This window comes from Salvelinus namaycush, chromosome 6 (assembly GCF_016432855.1).
Source record: "Salvelinus namaycush isolate Seneca chromosome 6, SaNama_1.0, whole genome shotgun sequence".
NCBI classification, from domain to species: domain Eukaryota; kingdom Metazoa; phylum Chordata; class Actinopteri; order Salmoniformes; family Salmonidae; genus Salvelinus; species Salvelinus namaycush.
Window position 1 is genome coordinate 23180825 of NC_052312.1, and position 22453 is coordinate 23203277.

The window sequence follows — 22453 nt, forward strand, 5'->3', positions numbered from 1 at the left end:
ACAAGATTCCTTTGCACACAATAGTTTACAATCTAACACACAGCAGATATGTACAACCAATTGACTGTTTTTGCTATCAGTTAACGATAATTGCTCCAGGGTTGTTGTCCTTGGTAGCTCAAGTACCAGGGTAGTGTGTTTGATTCCTGGGACCACCCATACAGTCTATGTCATGGAAAGCACAAGTGTTTAATGTATTGTAGACTCTGTGTATATATTCATTTTAAATCGATGTAGATGTCATCTTGAATCTGCAACATCTAAGTCTGACATTTTCATCAATCACTCTCAATCAAACCCCATACCTGTAAAGAAACAGCGCCCTCTTCCTGTGACAGAGAGAAACACATCGTCTGCATACTGTAGGTTGGTTGGCACGTTCCTTGCTGCTCAGATTACTTTGACTCAAACTACAACTGTCTCTCTAGTGGTTTTAAATGATAACACAACCTTTTATCCTCCACTGTACAAATTCAACTGAACACGTTGCAGCGTTGATATTCTTTGCGAAGGATCACAACTCAGAATAAGCACCCAATATTCTGGTCTGACAGGTAACAAAACAAAAATTCTAATGAAGTGAGAAATCCTTTATTACCAAGTTGGGAAAAATACTTCATTTTTCTTAGTCCCAATCATATCTATTGGTCCTATTACATGTATAAATAAAAACATATCACATTTAATCTACAATATTAAATTACAAATAAATAATTTAAAATATATTACTATTTAACTAAATGACTATTCAACTAAAACTAAAAACCTATATATTTCAGAGTAGGGGAAAGTGGGGTAAGTTGTGCCAAAGGGTTAGTTGTGCCACCCCGTGTTTCTAGGAAACCGTACACAAAATAAATCATGTGACAAAATAACAATTGGAATCAGGTAGTAACCAAAAAAGTGTTAAACAACTCAAAATATATTTTATATTTGAGATTCTTCAAAGTAGCCACTATTTGCCTTGATGATAGCTTTGCACACTCTTGGCATTCTCTCAACCAGCTTCACCTGGAATGCTTTTCCAACAGTCTTGAAGGAGTTCCAACATATGCTAAGCACTTGTTGGCTGCTTTTCCTTCAGTCTGCAGTCCAACTCATCCCAAACCATCTCAATTGGATTGAGGTTGGGTGATTGTGGAGGCCAGGTCATCTGACGCAGCACTCAATCCCTCTACTTCTTGGTCAAATACCCCTTACACAGCCTGGAGGTGTGTTGGGTCATTGTCCTGTTGAAAAACAAATGATAGTCCCACTAAGCGCAAACCAGATGGGATGGCGTATCGCTGCACAATGCTGTGGTAGCCAAGCTGGTTAAGTGTGCCTTGAATTCTAAATAAATCACTGACAGTGTCATCAGCAAAGCACCCCCACACCATCACACCTCCTCCTTAATGCTTCACGGTGGGAACCACACATGCAGAGGATCATCCGTTCACCTACTCTGTGTCTCACAAAGACACGGAGGTTGGAACCAAACATCTCAAATTTGGACTCATCAGACCAAAGGACAGCTTTCCACCAGTTTAATGTCCATTGCTTGTGTTTCTTGGCCCAAGCCAGTATCTTCTTCTAATTTGTGTCCTTTAGTAGGGGTTTCTTTGTAGCAATTCGATCATGAAGGCCTGATTCCTCTGAACAGTTGATGTTGAGATGTGTCTGTTACTTGAACTCTGTGAAGCATTTATTTGGGATGCAATCTGAGGTGCAGTTAAATCTAATGAACGTATCCTCTGCAGCAGAGGTATCTCTGGGTCTTCCTTTCCTCTGGCGGTCCTCGTGAGAGCCAGTTTCATCATAGCGCTTGATGGTTTTTGCGACTGCACTTGAAGGAATGTTAAAAGTTCTTGACATTTTAATGATTGACTGACCTTCATGTCTTAAAGTAATGATGGACTTTCGTTTCTCTTTGCTTATTTAAGCTGTTCTTGCCATAATAGGGACTTGGTCTTTTACCAAATAGGGCTATCTTCTGTATAGCACCCCTGACTTGTCACAACACAACTGATTGGCTCAAACGCATTAAGAAGGAAAGAAATTCTACAAATGTACTTTTAACAAGGCACACCTGTTAATTGAGATGTCCCCATTCCCCCGCTAATTAGTGAACCCTCACTCATAAAAGGATTGATCGCTGACCTCAGCAGCGATATCAAACCTAACTATGCCATTAGCGGAAAACCAGCAGATATTGCGACAAACGCCCTCCAAATTAAACCATTGGGCGCAGGACTTGTATAGGTTCTCTCCAGTTTAGCCCTGATGTATCACCATAAGAGATTGGCATCGGTCCAGTACCGCAGTGCACAGCAGAAGCACATGCAAGAAACAGCTGATATAAAGGGACACTGTTCTAGTACAAATGCTGCAGGCCAAAGACGGTCAGCTAATGAACACAATGGCCAAGTTGGATGACAAATCAGTGGACCTCACTGAAGTCGCTGACCAAATGAATGATGAGAGAAATCAGGTGATGAAGATGGAAATATTGATTTCTAAGCAAGCGGAGGAAATCTCATCACTGAATCTCTCGCTCCATACTCAAGACCTCTACCTGCAAACCGTGACAGATAAGTATGAGGCCGAACGGAGCAAGTGTGACGCTCATGTGTCTAAAATAAGTACTTTAAGCCCCCAAGTGGACGCTGCTATGCAGCAGAATACCACACCAAGCAACCTAGCTCACAACCGGAACTCGGTACACAAAGGAGTGAAGATGACAGAAGGTTTCAGACTTTGCCTCTCTCAGGGGTCCCTCAGTTTTCTCCTCTTGGCCATTTGGCACAGAGTAATTTGGTGCCTCCTCGCCTACAAAGCCAAAGCTTGGCTTCTTCTCTTGGCCTTTCGGCCCCAATTTCCCCACAGGATGAAACCAACCCTCTCCACACACTTTGCACAGAATGCCTTGACGAAATTGTCAAAAAACGTCCACATCTTTGACCTCGTTCCAGGGAAGCCAAACGACACTGAGACGTACTTAGCAGACATAGAGGACGCCTTGGATGGCTACCCAAATGCTACGGGTTCTGACAAGCTTTACCTGTTGAAGCGAACGTCGAAATGACACGTGACGAGGTTCATTAGTTTACAACAGCAAAACGTGCAAAACGACTACACTAAACTTTCCATGGCTTTGAAAATAGAATTCAGTGGTTCTGCGACTCGCAAACACGACAGCTCGCTGGATATCACTGTCAAACAAGCTAGGAATGAACACCCACAAGCTTACTATCATAGGCTTCGTTCAGCTTACTTTGGCCTACTCACTGAAACAAGAATGGAAGAGCTATTACCATTCAAACAAATGTTTCTGTCGAACATGTATCCTCACTTCATTAACTACTTGGGCCCTACAGCCCACATTGGTTTGCCAATCTCAGAACTCAGAGAACTTGCGAGCGCAGCTTTTGAGGCATCAAAAGTGCGCAACGCTAAGAGTCCTGACATCTCGAGTTTGAAGATTGAACAGGGGCACTCACTCCAGTTAGAGGATGTGTTATCAAGTATTGGAGTGTTGAGAGATGATGCACAACAACGGTTTCTACCACGAAACCACGATACCAAAACCCACCGCAGTCGAAATACATGTAAAGTACGTCGCCAGCGAAACGACTACCGCTACTATCAACCTGATTGCTATGTTCCTGCACCTAACCCACACAAAAGTGTCAAGGCACAAGGGTAACAAGGGTAACAAAAGGTCCAATGACGACCGAAACCTAGACCATTACTCTCTAGAAGCTTTGCTAAGAGAAGTACAAATGCGAGGAAAATTTGGGAAAGGGGAAAAAGATCAGTCACTATGACTAGACGTGGAATTGCCGGACAACATGTCCATCGGAATTAACACCATTAGCAAGGACGGAAACAATCAAATTACTCCTGCTCTTACTCAAGACCCTATCCAGGGCTCGCTCGATCAAGAAACAAGTCCACAGCTTTGTCTATAGACTCTGATACAAATGTTGCAAAGCAAAAGGTCAAAAACATCACAATAGCCAATTCCACTCAAACCCCGATTAGTCAATTTGTCTTCACCATGAACACAAAAGACACATCACGTCGTTGCAAACAACCACTCCACTTTGTGGGAAATATGTCCACAAAACGCAACTCAAAAAGGCCATACCTGGAAACAGTCCTGGAGGACTGCTTAGTCTGTGATGCGCTAATTGATTCAGACTCGACAATATTGCTCATCTCTCAAACGTTGTTCAATGATCTCAAAAGGGCTTTGAACCCAGAGACACTACCCTTCGAGGTTTCACTGAGACTACCTCGCCTCTCATATTGAGACTCATGCTGAAACTACACTTCCAGGATGTATCGCTTGTTCACCCTGTGTGTTACCAGCCTTGAAACTGTACCACTACTGCTCGGAACAGACTTGATGGATAGTTTGATCCCTCTAATGGATTGGAAAACCAATCAAGTATGGTCACAGGTAATCGTGCTGTCTCCACTGACCACACTGTCTTCTCCTAACGCTAGCTGCAACACAGTCATCCACAAGGGGTATCTGTCGACAGAACCCCTTGGGAAAAATATGTTTCGAAACCTCTTGGTGCAGAATCTGACCCAAGGAGATATTACGATATCTCGTCACATTCAATCAGCAAACCTGATTGACCATTATTTTCATGATTTCGAGCCAGCAGTCTCTGTGAATGAGCAACTTCCCTTCTCCTTGAAGTCATGCGATACTGTAGCTGAGATCAACTTCTCTTGTCCGTCGGACACTTCCGCAAGCACTGCGTCCATTTCAGGAATAAAAGCTTCAATAAGCTGGAGATTTGTTAGAAAGGATACAGCCAATCTAATAACAACACGGCTACTGACAACTCATACAAAGGGTCCAACCTTTTTGTTTGTGCCTCGGACACACACTGGTGGGGTTCCCGAGACACAACGAGGGGAATACTAGCCCATGCCCATGCCCATGATGAGTCTCCTTGAGGTCTTTGGGCGGGGGCGGGGGGGGGGGGGGGTTGAGACTACGTGCAACACTGTGCGAGGTTGCCCGAGCAGGAAACAAATCTAGTTGTAAACTTCCCCACGACAACAGTGAGGAGCGGACAAGCCCCTTGACGGGGATAACCTTAGAATTCATCTGAGATATCACTGAGGTGTACCACACTGGTTGTAAAAGAAGTCCAGTGGACTTTCCAACTCCAAAAGAAAATGGTAACAATAATCATTCCTTGCCATGTGTAGTCTCAACTAGAATTCAACTAGTGAAATGCTCTAATCATGTGTTCCGGTAGGATAACATTTTGGAATGAATTGGTAGGGTAGCTGGTCCCCTTGGGTACTAGTACCAATGCCAGCAACAGTCAGTCCAGCCACAATCAGTAAGAAGGTTAGAGACCTAACAATTCGAATTGCCATTGATAACAGCGACAGAGGAGTTAGTAGTCACGCAGATTGCAACACGGGGAAGGGAATCTTCTGACTGTGGTTAACACACATGCCACAAATACAGTGGTTCTTCTTTTAAAAGTTTTTTAAAAAGGTGCCAGAATGACGCAATTTACCACAATCTGCCACCATCTACCACAAACGGTCACGGCATAAGCTCAAAACTTTTAAAGGAAGAACCACTGTAAACAGAAACTTTCATTCAGGAGGAAAGTTATTAGAAGTCATGAACCATGATCACACCACTACCATGATCACACCGGTATACGACTGGTTCAGTGCTTATAGAGTACTTCCGTCGTGAGGTTAGCTCCTCCATGGATAACATAGCTATGAAATAGACTCCTTCATACCTACCGCCACTACAATGGTGTAAGACACATTGACTTGAAGTAAAACCACTACAGGTCCCCTTAACATATGTCTTGAGATTGACATCAATTCTTACTGACCTCCAGTCATTGACATGGAAATTATCTGATGAAGTCACACTCATTCTGAACAGGTTGCAGCCTACCATGATACTTTACTTGTTCTTTTCCTTTGCATGTGCGCTTGTGTAAGCATAAACACACATGTACAATGGAATATTTAATGAGGACTTATGCTAGGATCACTTAAGGGTCCAAGCGAATTACCAGCCTTGGTAAACTTGGAAATTTATCCTGAGGCCTTTGACTCTACAGCTACATTAATCACCAGTTTCTCCCCAGAGGTCCAAAAGGTCATCCCTGTAGACAGTCCGGAGCTAGTGCCTTACAGCTGTAGACTTATCATGTAGTTATCAACTTAGGATAGTGCCCTAAGCAACACACCGCTAAGTAAGAACGCCCTAGATATTACATTAGACACAATGCCATGATAGAGTAATTTAGCCAAGACCGTGGACGTATATAGAATACATTCCAATTAGATGATTAAGGTGTGGTAACTATATTTTGTATATCTTTTGTTTGTGGTTTTGTTCATTTTTGTTCCATTTTCTTTGACACTTAGGAAGTGATAGAGCCACAAACAAGTTCCCCATACAGCCACCAGTTAGTGCCACAACAGCACTCATTTGGGGAAGAAATGTAATGATTTATTTCATGAGTGGTGTGCATTGTTAACATCTGCCTAAGTTACTGCCTAGATCTACCAACCTGGACAACCGGATTACGGGTCCAGAACGGCGATCCACAACCAGGACATCCCCTGGCCATTCTTGTGGTGGTCTGCAGCTTGCAGAAATCCTACCAGGGTAAACCACCAGAGGGGGACAGCAACGATGATCCACAACCGACATCCCGTGGTTGTTTTTATGGTGGGTTGCAACATGCAGAATCATCAAATCAGCTTGGCAAATGGCTGACAATAGCCAGACCCCCTCTCACCCACAGAAGAAGAGAGGGGGGGGGTTGACACCTTAAAACTCTGTCATAAATTAGGCAGGAGGGGAATCTCCCTTCTGCTCTTCAGTATCAACCAAAGGAATGCCTTTGTCTCAAGAAGACTGTTGCCCACCCAAAAACTCTGGATAATGGAACAAGAATTCCAACATAAATAATTTGGGAAATGGTCAGTGGGGAGATGTAGAAAAATCATGTCATATTATTTTTCATTTTGTCATGTCATTAAAAAATGTATAACGAAAATACTGTAACCTGAAAAGTAAACACAATGTTTATGTCAAGTTTCTATCCAATATGTTGTAATGTGTAATATGAAGAACGATGAAACTATTGTTGTTATGATAGGAATGTGATTTTGGTTTTCTAATGAGATAATGTTTTTTTATGTCCTTTGCACATTAACTAAGCCTGCCCCGAATGAGGTCAGAAGAGTGTGTCAGTGTGGTGGAACCACCCTTTTCAAGTGCTTAAAAGGACTTGTTAAGAATGAACATATTCAGACCAGAAAGCGTGGCGTGGTGGCTACACGGCTGAAAATGGTGAGACCAAAACATTGCTGGGTTGCTGCTGGCGTGTAAAATGGTCGGGAGCTGAACCCTGAATAATTCCTTTATGCCAGAAGATGTGTGACCGTGGTCCACATGTTGAAATGGTTGGAAACTCTGAACTCTCAATCTCTACATGAGGTGAAGAAGATAAACTTACCAGACCAGAAACAACGCCAGTCTGCAGCTGCATGTGTAAAGTGATTTGGAACTTTGACTATCTACCCGAGGAAGAAAAGAGGCGATAAGCTCACTTCAGACAGTCACTTGTACAGCTAAGTAGCTGCTGTAAGGAAACGGTCATTGGAGACAGGACAACTAAGAAGAAGGACATTGTGACCTCAAGTGGACAACCAGAGCCTTACACCCATCGAGCCATTCCCCATAGAAGGATTGATTGGTTTCAACAGAGAGACGACGAACAAAGACATCTACATGTAAATACATTGCGTGTCTTACACAAACAGGAGGCAGCTCATGTGCAAGATATATGGTTATTGTGAGCGTAGTTTCCAAATATATGATAAACGTCCCTTTTTCCCTATCTCTCTATTTTTCCCACCCCTTCTCCATCTCTGCGTAATAAGGCGTCATATCTTGTCAGTCCACTAGGGACTTTTGTCTCATGTAAGTGCGTATGTGTATTCTTTGTTATTATTTAGTTAGTTATTAAACTCATAATTCAATCAATTTGTGCAGAGCTGAATAATCAGAAAAGACTGGGGTTCTTGCAGATTCAAGAGGTCTGCTATGTTCAAAATGAGACTGATATGAGGTAATGATTAATAAATGACTGTTATCGATATATCTTATGTATATATCATCTAGTGTTTAATTCAGGAGATGGTAACTCGTTAAACAACTTCTTCCGTGGTGCCCCAAATCCTAATGAGTTAATTGTTACATGATTAATTTAATTGAGTAACAGTTAAACATAGTTAGTTGATTTGATAAATAACAATCATCACATTAATGAAAGTCATGTCACGACAGAACCAAGTACAAGAGAGTCCTGCCCTAGACAAGACAAACAGTAGCTACCAGCCAGACATGTGTAACCTTCTGATAGAACTAGGAGCCACGGAAGCCAGACTGACATCTGCGAAGCGTCAGGTGGAAGAACTGAGGAACATGGAATCTACTGTTGCTCTCCTACACAGAGAGACTGAATGTAATCTAAGGCAAACTGAAAATCAATAAAAAAATTGTTTTCTCAATAGGGGGTGCTGTTTTCACTTTGTAAAAATTCGTTCCCAAATTAAACTGCCTCGTACTCAATTCTTGCTCGTACAATATGCATATTATTATTACTATTGGATAGAAAACACTCTCTAGTTTCTAAAACCGTTTGAATTATATCTGTGAGTAAAACAGAACTCAAGTTGGAGCAAACTTCCTGTCAGGAAGTGAGAAATCTGAAATCAGGCAGTCTGTTCTAGGGTCAGTTTATTAATTTGCATGTATTCTATTGGTCGAGATGCACTGCATAGGCCTTCCCCTAGATGTCAGCAAGCAGTGAGAATTGGAATGGAGTTGCTAGGCAGATCTGAGGCCATATAAATGGTCTTGGTACGTGGGGTACACTCTTTTCAACATTCGCCATGACGCAAGACAGACCTCAGGATGGCGTTCTGGAAAGCTCTCGTTATAGGCCTTAGATATATCCGGCTCTGAATTTATTCGATATAGGTGTTAAAAACGTCATAATGTAGTTATTTTAAACCGAGTTATATCATTTTATATCAGTATATTGCGATTTTCGGAATTTTCTTAGTGCTGCGTTATAGTGAGTTGGGCACGTCTTCGCCACATGGCTAATGTTTACTGCTAATTCCAAAGTTGAAGGCGACAATCTACAACCGAGCAACGATTCTTCTGGACAAAGGACAACTTGCCCAAGATTCTGATGGAAGCTCATCAAAAAGTAAGAACTATTTATGATGTTAATTCGTTGTTCTGTTGAAAAATGTCAAACTACTATTCCGCCATTAATTTCGGTGCGGTCTCGCTTTAACGCACGCTGTATGTCGTAGTAACGTTAATTTTAAAAATCTAACACAGCGGTTGCATTAAAAACTAATGTATCATTCATTTGCTGTCCAACCTGTTTTTTTTAGTCAAGTTTATGATTAGTTATTGATTAGATTAGGTGCCTCTCCCAACATTTCTCCCAACATTTTGTTGGCAGCTTGGCTACTATTCTCATTGTATAACCACGATTTGTGCCGCTAAATATGCACATTTTCGAACAAACTCTATATGTATTGTGTAATATGATGTTATAGGACTGTCATCTGAAGAAGTTTGAGAAGGTTAGTGAAAAAATTAATATCTTTTGCTGGTTTATTCGTTATCGCTATTGTTGGCTTGAATCAATGCTGTTGTGTGGTTGGCTATTGTAGTAAGCTAATATAATGCTATATTGTGTTTTCGCTGTTAAACACTTAAAAAATCTGAAATATTGGCTGGATTCACAAGATCTTTGTCTTTCATTTGCTGTACGCTGTGTATTTTTCATAAATGTTTTATGATGAGTATTTAGGTAATTCACGTTGGTCTCTGTAGTTATTCTAGTTGCTTTGGTGAGAGTTGTGATGGTGGCTGCAATGTAAAACTATGATTTATACCTGAAATATGCAGATTTTTCTAACAAAACATATGCTATACAATAAATATGTTATCAGACTGTCATCTGATGAAGTTGTTTCTTGGTTAGTGACTATTTATATCTTTATTTGGTCGAAATTGTGATAGCTACCTATGCAGGAAAAAAAATGGTGGGAAAAAAAAGTTGTGTCTTTTGCTATCGTGGTTAGCTAATAGAAATACATATTGTGTCTTCCCTGTAAAACATTTAAAAAATCAGAAATGATGGCTGGATTCACAAGATGTGTATCTTTCATCTGGTGTCTTGGACTTGTGATTTAATGATATTTAGATGCTAGTATTTACTTGTGGCGCTATGCTAGGCTATGCTAGTCAGCTTTTTTACTGATGAGGGTGCTCCCGGATCCGGGATGGTGACTCGTGAGAAGTTAATGTATTCAAATGCTCAGAATAAGAAACAACAGACTAACAACTAAGAGTGTTAGTCCACATCATGTCCAAATCCTCGGAAAGTATTTAAAATGGATTGTGAAGCTCAACAAAGTCCCTTATAGATGTTTTGAACATGATGAGAATAAAACGCTAAAATCCGTCCCATGACTAGTATGGGATTTGTGCCACAAATGCTAAAAAATGTGTATGTGGAAACCATGCCAGGGAAACTAAACCAAAGCATCGATTGCTGTCATACCTTGTCCATAGACTGCTTACAGTGTAAGGAAACCAATGTGCATTTTGTAATTTGGGTGAACGATCCCTTTAAGTGGAAAAAATTATTATGTTACCCTTTCAACATTTTATTGCGTTATCTTCCAAGTTATTACATTAACCGGCTTTATTACATAAAAAAATCTAAAAAGTTATTACATTTAGAAAAGTTATTACATTAATCGGTGTTATTACATTAACCATTGTTACAGGGCGGATAAGAGCGACTCGTCTTGGAAGTAGTGAGGATAACAGCTGTCACAGTGAGGGAGGGTATCAAGCAGACTGCAGCAGCTATCCCAGGTAGCGCTCCAAATGTGCACTATATTTGACCAGACCCATAGAGCTCTAGTCAGAAGTAGTGCACTATATAGGTAGTAGGGTGCCATTTGGGATTAGGTAGTAGGGTGCCATTTGGGATGCAGGGGGACAGAAATCTCTTTTATCTTCTGAGCTTTCGGGAAGTCATCTCGTTTCCGCTGTCCCTAAAATACAGCATGTTCTAGTTAGACAAGATTAAAGTGAGGTTTTGATTGAAATGGGGAATGGGAAAGGGGGTCAGTCTTGGTCGTTCACAGTCACAGTATAAGTAACTGAATATTGTCCCATATTTTGTCTCTCATGACACCATATGTGATAGATACAGATTAATGCTTTCAAACAGAGGAGTGGGATATAGCAGTAGCCTACTTACCAACCCTGATCCTGGTCAAATCAGTGCAGGCTTTTAGTCCATGCCAGCATTAATAGAACAAGTCGAGTGTGTTCTATTACAATCTGTCTGGAACTAAAGTCTACACCCTTTAGTCCTGGGCAAGAGTTGGTGACCACTGGACTATGAAGTGATCAAACAGATTAAATGAATACCCTATCCACCCATAGCCTACACCAGTGTGGCTGTTAATCTAGAGATGTAGGATCTTAATTTGATCACCCTGTTGCAGGATAACTTTCCTGCAACGCAGGAAATATAAAACTTGCAGTGTATTTGAAGTTTGTAATTTCCACTTCGATGTTACCTCTCTCTATAAACCCCTACAAAAATGTCCATTAATTATAATCCACATAATAATACATGTTATGTTGCCGCAGGATTATTTTCCTGCTGTAGTAAACTGTCTAAAATTGAAATCCTATATCTGTAGGCTACCCAATAGGCTGTCAGAGTCATTTGGGATGAGCAGTTAGGCCTATCTAACCGAAGTAGTACAGAGTGAACCTTTGTAACCAAAGTGCCCCTCAGATCATCAAACCAATACGTGCATGTTTGTGACTGTGTGTGACTGTGTGTGTGTGTGTGTGTGTGTGTGTGTGTGTGTGTGTGTGTGTGTGTGTGTGTGTGTGTGTGTGTGTGTGTGTGTGTGTGTGTGTGTGTGTGTGTGTGTGTGTGTGTGTGTGTTTGTGTGGCACCGCCATATGAGGCCACCTTTCCAACAAGCCAGTTTGTCATGGCTGAGCATCCACACAAGCCTAAGATCACCATGCGTTGGCTGGAGTGGTGTAAAGCTTGCTGCCATTGGACTTTGGAGCAGTGAAAACACATTCTCTGGAGTGATGAATCACGCTTCACCATCTGGCAGTCCGACAGACAAATCTGGGGTTGGCGGATGCCAGGAGAAAGCTACCTGTCCCAATGCATAGTGCCAACTGTAAAGTTTGGTGGAGGAGGAATAATGGTCTGGGGTTGTTTTTCAAGGTTCGGGCTAGCCCCTTAGTTCCAGTGAAGGGAAATCTTAATGCCACAGCATATAATTACATTCTAGACAATTCTGTGCTTCCAACTTTATGGCAAAAGTTTGGGGAAGGCCCTTTCCTGTTTCAGCATGACAATGCCCCTGTGCACAAAGCGAGGCCCATACAGAAATGTTTTGTGGGGATCAGTGTGGAAGAACTTGACTGGCCTGCACCAGAGCCCTGACCTCAACCCCATCAAACACCTTTGGGATGAATTGGAACGCCGACTGGCTGCCACATACTTTTTGTTATGTAGTGTGTCGGAAACAGTATTGGATATTATGATATCCCCAATGAGGTTATCAAATTCCTCTTCACCACATGTTGTGTTTTATTTTAAATTCAGCAAATTCCATTTCCTCACTTTAAAATAACTCCTCTCCCATTGAATAAATCCAAATGAATAAATTATGACACCAACCTACGTGGGGGAATGTTTGGGTGAACTGTATATACATATGTAGGATCTTAATTTGAGCCAGTTTGCTACGGCAGGAAAATAATCCTGCAGCAACACAAAATGTTTATTTTAATGTGGATTATAATTGTTGGACATTATTTGTGGGTGTTGATACATTTTTGTAAGGGAAAATCAAGTTTGAAATTTCAAAGTGGAAATTACAAACTTCAGAAGCTTTTTTAAACCTAAAAAACAAAACAAGTTTAACATTTCATGCATTGTAGGAAAGTTATCCTGCAACATGGTGATCAAATTTAGATCCTACATCTGTAGAATCTTCATGCAGCAGTGGCTCAAGGTCATCACTAGTTACCACAGCCACAAATGGTTAAACCCTGCCTATTTCTAAAATGTATCTTCTTAAAATCTGATTTCGATCCTAACCCTAATCTTAAACCTAACCCAAATTAGGGACTAAAATATTCATCAAACACCTATTTTTCAGTGGCAATTGATGAGACTATAAGTAAACAAAAATTATTTTTCATTTCAGTTGACTAAAACGAGATGAGACGAAATTATCTCTCTGACTAAAATCTGACTACTAAATGGACTGGACAAGAGATTTTGGAGCGATTTAGAGCTTTTCAGGGATAAGCACAATTAATATCTGTTCAGCAGTGGGAAGGACACGCCAGCACACACAGCCAGCCTACATAAGCTGGTGAGCTGCGGGGGAGCAAGCAAGGAGTGTGGGCAGGCAGGCAGACAGGCTCCGCTCCGGCTCAGGCTCCGCCTCCGATTATACAAATCGCGCAGGCGACTCTCTTGCTTCCCTGTAGCTAACCAGTCATCACCAGCCAGTTAAGAGTCACAAGCTGCTTTACGAAATTTTAAACAATAGCAGCATTGAGTTTAATAGTAAAACAACAGCTTAACTAAGTTTTTCTCTCCCTTGAGCATAGAAAAGTAGGCTGTCTTTGAATTTGTAGTCTCGCTCAACCCTCCCACTGTCACCACTGCATTTCATAGCCAGGTTCTGTAGCCATCGTAGCCACGTCTCCATCTTTTTTTCCTCAGAGAAAACAGCTTGATTATAGCCCTTATCATTCAAACGATATGACCCATAATACCATCGCTACGTTTTTTTCATTCTATCATACATTCATGGGCCGTTCTAAAACTAGGCTACTTGGGGACCTGGCCTTTAACCATTTGTTTAGGCTACACCTTCCTCAGTCATGTCACCGCCCTGGTCAAATGTAGTGTACTGTATAGGGAATAGGATGCCAGTTGGGACACAGCCTGATATGATGTTGTGACATATTTATCTTCCCTGAGATATTCTGTTTCTTCTTCTTCAGCTGTCACCCCTGACCTCTGACCCCAAACCTTGACCCTGTTGAGGTCAAGCTTAAACTCGAGGAGCAAGGCACTGCAAAAATAATCCTGTCCAAATTAAAACTGTGAACCTCTCAATCTCCCCATCCCCTCTCTCTCTTTCTCTCTTTTCATCTCTCCCTCCCCTCTATCATTCTCTCTTTTCATCTCTCCCTCCCCTCTATCATTCTCTCCATTACATCCATTACTTCTTGACAATATATTCTTCGATTTGTCATTCCATACGACCTAGTCGTTCACACATAACCTATGTTATTTAATTTAAGGTAATCTCTTTATCAATGTGTTTCTTACCATGTCTGTAACATATTTGCTTTTACATCCTTGACAGGACTCTCTGGCCTGAAAGGAGAGGCTTCAGTGCCCTAATGTGTGTCATTGAAGTTATTTTGGATACACAGTAGGGAGGCTGTGTGGGCTAAATATAGACGCGGGGCAGGGGGTGGTGGTATGGAGAAGAGAGGGGGGGGAGAGAGGTAGAGGTTGTAGTGAGGAGGAAAAGAAGAAAGGATTAGCTATTTAAATATAACTGTGCTTGTCATAACAGGCAGTCTGTAAAACTTCCGGACAGGATAGGCTTCGGGATTAAAACTCCCTTATCTCTCCATTTACAGCAGAAATTCACCACTATCTGCTGTAGCTGTGCAGATAGAGAGAAGTTGAGACAGTCACGACTGAGTGACAATGGCACAAATCACAACTAGGCTACATCATTGTGCACAATCGTAGACTCAGGCTGCAGAGAAAGCATTATGTTTATCCTAATTGTAATACAAACGTATTGTGTCACAAACATTTCATCACAACTACTACATCAGTATCATATTATCTGTTCATGCTGCAGATAAAACGATCTTGTTTTCCTAAACCGGAGTTGTTGTGTTGTTAGTTGACATCGTCTTTGTTTGGGCAATAAGAGATAACTTGAATAAAATACACTTGGACATCATCAAGTTGTCCAAGTGGGGCAGTAGGTAGCCTAGTGGTTAGAGCGTTGGGCCGGTAACCAAAAGATCGCTATATTGAATCCCTTAGCCGACAAGGTAAAAATCTGTCGTTCTACTCCTGAACAATGCAGTTAACCCACTGTTCTTAGGCTGTCATTGTAAATAAGAATTTGTTCTTAACTGACTTGCCTGGTTAAATAAAAAAAGATGACCTTGTCCAAGTGTAATAGTTATTGCACTCTACAACCAGTAGGGGGTACTGTTGTACACGGCTGTGGCACCAACGCTCTGAATCAACACTGCCATGATCCACATCTTTGGCACCCGGGGAACAGTGGGTACTTTGCCTTGCTCAGGGGCAGAACAAAAGATCTTTACCTTGTCAACTCGGGGATTCAATCCAGCAACCTTTTGGTTACTGACCCAACGCACTAGGCTACAATAGGAGATACACTATGTCACGATCGTCTTGATATGAGAGATTGGACCAAGGCGCAGCATGATATGAATACATCTTCTTTTGTATTATACGAAGACGTAACACGAAACACTTATACAAACTAACAAAAACAACAAACGACCGTGAAGCTACAAACGCAAGTGCACACACAAACTACTTACGTTCAACATAGACTAGACATAGACAATGACCCACAAACAGCTAAAGCCTATGGCTGCCTTAAATATGGCTCCCAATCAGAGACAACAATAACCAGCTGTCTCTAATTGAGACCCAATTCAGGCAACCATAGACTTTCCTAGACACCTACACTGAACACTAAACCATCTATTCTACTAAACCCCCTAAACCAAACAACACCCTAGACAATACAAAAAATACATACTTCACCATGTCACACCCTGACCTAACTAAAATAATAATGAAAACAAAGATAACTAAGGCCAGGGTGTGACACACTATCTATACTAAAGTATATGGACACACCTTCAAATCAGTGGATTCTGCTATTGCAGCCACACCTGTTCCTGACAGGTGTATAAAAATGTGCACACAGCCATGCAATCTCCATAGACAAACATTGGCTGTAGAATGGCCTTACTGAAGACCTCAGTGACTTTTAACGTGGCACCGTCATAGGATGCCACTTATCCAACAAGTCAGTTCATAAAATTTCTGCCCTGCTAGAGCTGACCCGGTCAACTGTAAGTGCAGTTATTGTGAAGTGGAAATGTCTAGGAGCAACAACAGCTCAGCCACGAACTGGTAGGCCACACGAGCTCACAGAATGGAACCGCTGAGTGCTGAAGCGTGTAGCACGTAAAAATAATCTGTCCTCTCTAGAAGCAACATCAGCACAATAACTGTTTGTTGGGAACTTCATGAAGGCTGAACAGCCGCACACAAGCCTAAGATTACCATGTGCAGTGCCAAACGTCGGCTGGAGTGGTGTTGATTCTGTGCTTGATTCTGTGCTTCCAACTTTGTGGCAACAGTTTGGGAAGGCCCTTTCCTGTTTCAGCATGACAATGCCCCCGTGCCAGTGGCGTGTATTCATGGCTGCCAAGGGAAGCCAGGCTCCCCCCCCAAAAAACATAAAACTATTTATATTTTGTCTCTCTGTGTTTCATAATTTTCCTTCAATTCGCAAGAGGCTGAATTTATCTCAAAGGAGAAAACATCTGAGCGAGCAAAACAGCGCCCCTCTGTCTCTCTACATGTAGGCCATCTATCCGTGGCTGTCTGGTCCAAACGAGTATGACATTGTTGCCGCACATAACATTGAAGGCAAGGGAAGCCAGCGAGCATTTGGCCTCCCTTGATAAAAAAATATATAACAGTTAGCCAATCAGCATTGAGCTGAACTGAGCGAGCTCAACTGTGAATGGTCCTGGTGCACCAAAAGAAATCTCAAGAGAAGCCAGCTTTGATTCTGACATCACTCCTATCAAATCCCATTGAGAGCATTCATCACTGACAGAAAATTTTGAATTGTTGCATCTGGTTGTATTGTTGTCCTCCAGTGGCTAGCTAGCTACCTAGCTAAAATGGGCCCTTTCCTAAATTAGCCATGGATGGAGATAGAGATATGGCCTTTTGGTTTTACTTAATTCTCCGTACTGACCAATGATTATAACGGCAATTCTGATCCAACAATTAATTCATACATTGTTGTGCCCTTGGCCTGAGAGGAAGGAAGTTCAATATGTAGCTAGATGCAGAAGGCTAATGTTAACTAGCTAACTTTGCCCATGAATGGAAATTAGGCTAGCAAGCAAGCATTTTAGCCAGATAGATACAACAAAAAATAAAAGTGTGTACTGTATGACAGTTTCGTCAACATGAAAGAGAGGAGGATGGCATTGGCGTTTCTCTACAAGTAGGGTGAGTCAACATGTTTTTCTACTTGCACACACACACACACACTGACAGGCACACACAGAAATCAGAACCATGGACAGCCACATCATATTTAGCTTATGTTGATTGGACTAAATGTTTTTGGTATCTTTTAGTTGTCACTGTATTAGACTAAGCAGAGGTGATTTTGTATTTATTATGGATCCCCATTAGCTGCTGCCAAGGCAGTAGCTACTCTTCCAGCAAAATGAAGGCAGTTATACAATTTTAAAAACATTACACATTCACAACAGATTTCAAAGCACATTTACAACAGATTTCACAATACACCAAGTGTGTGCCCTCGGGCCCCTACTCCACTACCACATATTTACAACACAAAATCCATGTGTATGTGTGTGTATAGCGTGTGTGTGTATGCATGTGTCAGTGCTTGTGTGTGTGTCACTTCAAAGCCCCTGCTGTTCCATAAGTTGTATTTGATCTGGTATTTAAATCAAATTTTACTGCTTGCCTGAGTTACTTGATGTGGAATAGAGTTCCAAGTAGTCATGGCTCTATGTAGTACTGTGTGCCTCCCATAGTCTGTTCTGGACTTGGGGATTGTGAAGAGACCTCCGGTGGCATGTCTTGTGGGGTATGCATGTGTGTCCGAGCTGTGTGCCAGTAGTTCAAACAGACAGCTCGGTGCATTCAACATGTCAATACCTCTCACAAATACAAGTAGTGATGAAGTCCATCTGTCCTCCACTTTGAGCCAGGAGAGATAGACATACATATTATTAATGTTAGCTCTCTGTGTACATCCGAGGCCCAGCTGTGCTGCCCTGTTCTGAGCCAATTGCAATTTTCCTAAGTCCCTCTTTGGAGGCACCTGACCACACGACTGAACAGTAGTCCAGGTGCGACAAAACTAGGGCATGTAGTACCTGCCTTGTTGATAGTGCTGTTAAAAAAGCAGGGCAGCGCTTTATTATGGACAGATTTGTCCCTATCTTAGCTACTGTTGTCTCAATATGTTTTGACCATGACAGTTTACAATCCAGGGTTACTCCAAGCTGTTTAGTCACCTCAACTTGCTCAATTTCCACATTAGGGCCTATTCATTACAATATTTAGTCGAAGTTTAGGATTTAGTGAATGATTTGTCCCAAATACAATGCTTTAGTTTTTGAAGTATTTAGAATGAACGTATTCCTTGCCACCCATTCTGAAACTAACTGCAACCCTTTGTTAAGATTTGATGATGTTGAAGTTGAAATGGTGCTGGAATAGTGGAGGCAGCTCCTGTTTTCTTTGCAACTTGCGGTAACTCTCTTTGGTTCTAAATCAATAGTTGTTTTGTGGTCCGAAAATGTTGGGAAACATGAACTTGCTTGACCATGCTGTAGGTCATGTAACTGTCTGTTACTGTACGTGGTTGATTTTGCTAATACAGGCACTTTTGGATGTAAATGGGTTTGGAAAATGAAACCTCTTGAAACTGCTTTTTATCTATCTGAATATTTTCTTCACTCTGTCTGGAAAAAAGATCTAATAGTGGCTGAGAATATACTATTTAAGATTTTTATCGGTTTCCCCAAATACCCAAGGGGAAATGTCATAACCACCGCGTCATAAAATGTGGTATTTTAGTTGAAAAGAAATTTACAGAAATTGTGCCTAAGGTAACATTTCACGTGAATTTTATTTCTTCTTAATTACATGTATTCATCATTGTCATGTCTAAATGTCCATATATGCCTTGATGATACCCAGAAACATGTATTTACCACATCAATATCTTAAAATTTTACATTACTTTAGAAATTATCTTAAGAACAAGCATACAGTATAAGGTTCATATATGGGAAAAATCATCGATATCAATTGTAATTTAATACACCTTTGCCTCTAAAATATTTGGTGTGATGGTAATGACTTAGCATTGTGGTAATGACAGAGTGTGGTGGAAATGACATTTCATATAAAACAACTGACAAAAAAATAACGTTTAACATTTTAATGTCACAGTTGTACGTGTTTCATTTTATTGAAGATATAGACCAGACTATTCGTTCCAATTCACCCAAAGGTGTTTGATGGGGTTGAGGTCAGGGCTCTGTGCAGGCCAGTCAATTTCTTCCACACCGATCTCAACAAACCATTTCTGTATGCACCTCGCTTTGTGCAAAGGGGCATTGTCATGCTGAAACAGGAAAGGGCCTTCCCCAAAACTGTTGCCACAAAGTTGGAAGCACAGAATCATCTAGAATGTCATTGCATGCTGTAGCGTTAAGATTTCCCTTCACTGCAACTAAGGGGCCTAGCCCAACGCATGAAAAACGGCCTCAGACCATTATTCCTCCTCCACCAAACTTTACAGTTGGCACTCTGCATTGGGGCAGGTAGCACTCTCCTGGCATCCGCCAAACCCAGATTCGTCCGTCGGACTGCCAGATGGTGAAGTGTGATTGTGTATGTTGATCTTATGCTTGTGTGCGGTTGCTTGTCTATGGAAACCTATTTCATGAAGCTCCCGACGAACAGTTATTTTGCTGACGTTGCTTCCAGAGGCAGTTTGGAACTCTGTAGTGAGTGTTACATTGTAGGAGAGATGATTTTTACGCGCTACAAACTTCAGCACTTGGCGGGTTCGTCCTGTGAGCTTGTGTGGCCTACCACTTCGCGAATGAGCCGTTGTTGCTCCTAGACATTTCCACTTCACAATAACAGCACTTACAGTTGATCAGGGCAGCTCTAGCAGGGCAGAAATTTGACAAACTGACTTGAAGGAAAAGTGGCATCCTACAGTATGACGGTGCCGCGTTGAAAGTCACTGAGCTCTTCATTATGGACTATTCTACTGCCAATGTTTGTCTATAGAGATTGCACGGCTGTGTGCTCAATTTTATACACCTTTCAGCAACAGGTGTGGCTGAAAAAGCCGAATCCACTAATTTGATCCACTTATTTGAAGGCGTGTCCACATACCTATGTATATATAGCGTACGTCCTTGTCCTCTCCTTGGTTGATTTAGAGGGCATCTTACAGATTTTTTTTTTATAAATAATTACATTTTTTATTTATTTAAATAATTAAATTAAATAAAAAATTATTATATTAATTAAAAAATTATAATACCATAGTAGGTCACATAAATAGACATCAAAATCACTCAATCATCCTATCCTAATACAACATGTAATGGTCTTATTTTGCAAATAGGTGTCCAATTTCAACTTAACCATAATCATATATGTAATTTGTTTGTCTTTTCAGGTCTTAAGGTAAGTAAAATGTATGAACTCATTACCACCATTATCACCACTCATTACCACTACATTCGGTCCTTACCATCACAGTTATATGGTGGGAATGACGTGTGGTGGGAATGACATCTTTACAGTATTTGGTCATACTGTAAATAGCAGGGATTCTAGAATGCTAACTCCAGTTGAACAGCTAGCATACAATGTATCCTAAATACACATAATGAAAACCTTATTTCAAAAATCTAACATAATTTGATGAAATTATAGCCTATTTGGTAATGACGTATAAAGTCATATTTACCTTTATTTTCTATAATTTCCTGGCATCTAAATTGAAATTCACCTCCATGACATCCATGTGCTCCACTGTCACTATTCATATCCATGGTAACCAAGTACACAAAATGTTGAAATTAGGTTATTATCATGTAATTTGCTTGTTGTGGTGATGACACAATACTTAGAGATGACTGTATTTTGTGTAAAAAAAAGTATCAAATGGCTTATGCATATCTAATATATACGTAGTTTCCATTTATTTGACTCTTTTTTTAAATTTGGGTATATCATTTTAGGCGAAAATTGAAAATCCTAACTACAAACAAGTGCATTAAAAATGTTGTAATTACGAAGACTTTTATAAGTGTAGTACATACAGAATGTAAAATGTTCTGTGTGTGAGACAGGACAAAAATAGTGCAAAACAGTGAAATCCAGACATGAAATACTTTAGAAAATAAAATAAAAAACATTTTGAAAGCTGAAAAATGTAAGGTTATTTTAGTCTCTACTTAATGTGAAATAAACAAATCTAAATGAAAATGTTATATTAAAGATCTAACCCTGAGACACATAAAGCCCCGTATTTGCAAAATCACCCACATGCAATATGCTTTGTGGACTTTTTGTGATCAAATAAAGGTGTGGTGAATTTATTCTGCCACTGTGTCTTCTTATTGTCTCGGCCTTTATGCCTATATATCACATTCGCAAGGCATATTAATTAATTATTGAACTATTATAACACATTGCAAGTAATATGGGGGGGGGGGGGGGCTTCCCCAGTGATTATACCCTCACACAGCTACTGCCTGATGCACAAAGTGAGAAAAATACAGAAATGGTTTGTGCAGATTGGTGTGGAAGAACTTGACTGGCCTGCATAGAACCCTGACCTCAACCCCATCGAACACCTTTGGGATGAATTGGAACGTCGACTGGCTGCCAGGCCTAATCGTCCAACATCAGTGCCCGACCTCACTAACGCTCTTGTGGCTGAATGGAAACAAGTTCCTGTAGTAATGTTCCAACATCTAGTGGAAAGCGTTCCCAGAAGAGTGGAGGTTGTTATAGCAGCAAACGTGTCCACATACATTTGGTTATGTAGTGTAAATGGTGGAATATGTCTACTGGTCTCCATTAGCAAAAGTCAGACGAATTTAACGAAATGAAACATAAATTTATACACTTCATGCTGTGTGAAATGGTAGCGTGGCCGAGCGGTCTAAGGCGCTGGATTAAGGCTCCAGTCTCTTCGGGGGCGTGGGTTCGAAATCCCACCGCTGCCAATATTTTTTTCTTTGTTGAAATTTTCATAAAGAATTATTTTTCATATACGACTATAATCTATGATATATTTCCTTTAATGTGCAAAAGTCACTCACATCATTACAAAATGTAGTTTGTATTTCCAGAACGCGTTTCTCGAGTGGTACACGTTTCTCGAG

The 22453-nt window shown here is 40.9% G+C and overlaps 1 non-coding gene across 1 annotated transcript; it reads left to right on the forward strand.

Annotated features, from left to right (window-relative positions):
- Positions 1 to 22211: 22211 nt before the first annotated feature.
- On the forward strand, positions 22212 to 22294 carry trnal-aag. The gene has a single exon. It is a non-coding gene; the product is annotated as a tRNA-Leu (tRNA).
- The last annotated feature ends 159 nt before the right edge of the window (positions 22295 to 22453 follow it).